The sequence below is a fragment of the Neopelma chrysocephalum genome, unplaced genomic scaffold (genome assembly GCF_003984885.1).
Source record: "Neopelma chrysocephalum unplaced genomic scaffold, ASM398488v2 Primary Assembly neopelma1_24, whole genome shotgun sequence".
Taxonomy (NCBI): Eukaryota; Metazoa; Chordata; class Aves; order Passeriformes; family Pipridae; genus Neopelma; species Neopelma chrysocephalum.
In genome coordinates, this window is record NW_020897693.1 from 20477287 (window position 1) to 20480803 (window position 3517).

Below are 3517 nucleotides of genomic sequence, written 5' to 3' on the forward strand. Positions count from 1 at the left end.
CAAGCCCTTGCCCAGAACTACCTAGGAACAGTGTCATTTAACCATGACAAGTTCTCAATGACAAACACTGGCATAAATGAAGGCTGGCTTCCCAGGTGACTGTTCTCCTGCTAGCTTGTCATAAGGTCTGTCTCTCAGCAAATCTCAAACACTATCAAAGTAGACAAAAAGCACTGCATTTTCTGAATGCAATAAGTAGCATCTTCTCCATACTGTATCCTTAGCTGCCTGTCACTTAAACAGCCTTGACAATCTTTAAGCAGATTAAGCACACAACAGCTTCATCTCCAGAGGAAGTGAGATTAAAAGGTTTATTGCTACTATGACAACAGCTAGGTTCTGCTGTTCTTAAAATAGTTTTGAAACCTTAGCAGTGACTAGAAATGCATACATGCCTCCCCTACAGGATTCATCATGTACTAAGTACAGTCCTCCAAAAAGAAATCATTTCATAACAGTCTACTTTTTTTTAACCATGTATTTTTACCGTGCTCTTTAATCCCTTGTTACGAGCACTAAGAATAGAAAGCAGTAAAAAAGGCACAGTGCTGCCATGTGGCTGTGATTACAGCTTTAGAAGTGATTATTGCTGGGAGCTGGCTGCAGGCACCAGGACAGGCACTGCCCTCGAACAGTAATCACCCCACCCTGTGCACAGTGGGGTCTAATCAGCCCTCTACCTGCTCTACGCTGCCATTTTTGGCCTTAAAAATCTTTCCCTTGATGCTCACAGGTATTCTGTAGTGTCTATGTCTGAATTAATTCCTTCCTCATAGTAACATCCACTTCTGGAAGTAGAATTTGTCACACAGTTCATTACCAAACAGTATCAGTGAGGCTTGTGCCCAGGGCATAAATCTGCCAATAACTAAATGGTAGCAGGACATTCTTCACTTGAGTATGCTATTTTATCAGTGATTAGCATTTTATTGCTGAAGATGGTCAAATAAACCATTGATTCAATCAAATATGCAGCTGCTGTATTCGATGAATGTCCAGCTGCGCTCTGAGGCATTCTCCAAGTACATTCATGCTGACCTGTACAACAAAACCAGCAAGAAGTACAATCCTTAATTCTGACAGCAGCACTACCCCGATAAAGGAGGGTAACCCTTATCTAACACTATCGAAATCAGAAAATTATTATGAACACAGATGTCTATTCATTACTTCATTCAGTTTAGACTAAAAGCATACTTCAAACCAAAGAAAAATCAAATCTAATCCAATTACATTTGTATTTTACATCAATGTCTCTTGACCTTCCTACAGCAAATCAGGATTTAAAGAGAAGAGAAACAAATACAGGTTGTAAAACTCAGGAAGCAATTGATTGTTGCCTTATCCAAACCTGTTCTGTTAGCTCCCGCCTTGTTCTTTTCTCTATAGAGTTCACAAATTCCTGACATTTAGAGGCCTTAAATATAACTTTAATAGCGATTTCCTGGTAATTAAAAAATACCTAGCAGTAACTGCTACAGACCTAGCTGAATTCTCCGTGAGAGCTGATGCTGTCAATAAAGGAAATTTATTTACCTATCCCCAAAAGATTACATTAAAAAATGGAATTAAGTAAGAAAACAAATGGGTAATTAAATTAGCATATTAGATTGTATCTCTAAGTCGAGTATTTATCCTCAGTAAGATAAAATACTACTATTTTCCAGCTTGTCAGACCCCAGCATATACTGGTGCCTGGCTTTACTCCTCCCCACACGGTTGGCTTTGTGCTTCCCTTATTAAACTTCAAGAGATTCCTCTCTGCCCAGTTCTTCAGCCCATTGAGGTCCCTCTAAATGCTGCATAGTTATCTGGTCTATCAGCCACTACTTCCACTTCTCACATAATCTGCAAACTTGCTGAGGGTACACTCCATTCCCTCATCCAGATCATAAATGAAGAAGCTGAGCAGCTTGATCCCAGTATTGAGCCCTGTGATAAACCACTAATGACTCGTCTCCGATTGGACTTCGTGCTGCTGATCACAACCTTCTGGGCCTGAGCAGTGGGTCAATTTTTTCATTTCACTATCCACTTATCTAACCCACACTTTGTCTGCTTGTCTAGAGTGAGGTTATGGGAGATCGTCAACAGCTCTCCCCTCACTCAGTAAGACACTCAGCTCATTGTAGAGGGCAAGAAGGTTGGTCAAACATGATTTTCACTTCATAAATCCATGCTAAGTACTCCCAGTCATCCTCTTGTCCTTCATGTACTTGGAAGTTCTTTCCAGGATGATCTTCCATGTCAGCTTCCCACAGACTCAGGTGAGGCTGAATGGCCTGTATCTCCCCCATTCTTTTTTACTGCTCTTCCTGAGGATAGGTCTGAAATTTGCTCTCTTCTGATCTTCAGAAAGCTCCACCAACTGCCATGATCACTCAAAGATAATTCCAGAGTGGCCTTGCAATGATGCCAGCCAGCTCCCTTAGCACTCATGGATGCAACCTGTCAGGCTTCACACACTTAAATACATGCAGTTTGTTTGCAAGCTCCCTAACCTGACCTCTTCCACCAAAGTTATCTACCTTGTTCCAGACTTTCCCTCTTGTCTCAGTGGTATGGGACTCCTTAAGGCCAGTCTTAACAATAAAGACTGAGGCAAGGAAGGCAACAAGTACCTCAGCCTTCTCCATATCATATGTCACATATTTCCCTGCCCCATTCAGCAGGGGTGGCATTTTTATTTCCCTAGTCTTCCTTTTGCCATTATGTAATTGTAGAATCCCTTCTTCTTGTCCTTCACATCCCTAGCCAGATGTAACTCCAGAGGGACCTTGGCTTTCCTTAACCCTGTCCCTGCAAGATCGGAAAGCAACTCTATGCTCTGTTTGGGTTATCTGCCCCTGCTTACACCATTTCTTCAACTTTCTGTTTGGGCTTAGTTAGGAGCTCCTTGCTCATCCATGCAAGCCTCCTAACACCTGTACTTTACTTTCTACTTGTCAGGACAGACCCTTCCTTAGGTCTTCTATGCAGATCTTTCACACAGAGACAAGGTAATCCCCCAAAGAAAGATCTTCAATAGCAGATAATCAACACAAACAAATTTGAACTTTGCAGTGAATACTTCTTCAAAACAAGCAAAAAGTGCTGCTACGGAAAAAGTTCTTTTTCAATCATATTGATAAGAAATTGACACCAAAATAACAATACACAACACTGTTCATTAAATGTTTTCTTTCTGAACTTCGTATATTTTTTTCCTGCTAATCTTCATTGTGCCAGCTGGTTTTTCAATATAATCTCGTACCATTTTTCATACTTTAATTTTCCCTTATGGGATGCTTTTGCAACAGGCTTTGTCTGACTCTTTAAAGGTATACAAAAAGCAGCTTTTAGAAGAAAGTACTACAGGAATCAGTTGAAGCTCTTCTGCTGGGAAATAAAGCAGCTACTTAAGTGTTTTAAGAAAGGAATCTTACTCATTAAATGTTGAATAAAAACATCTACAGCGCTTATGTCTTCAAGTGCTTTAAATGATGGCTTTAAAATAATGTAGTACAGGCAAGATGAG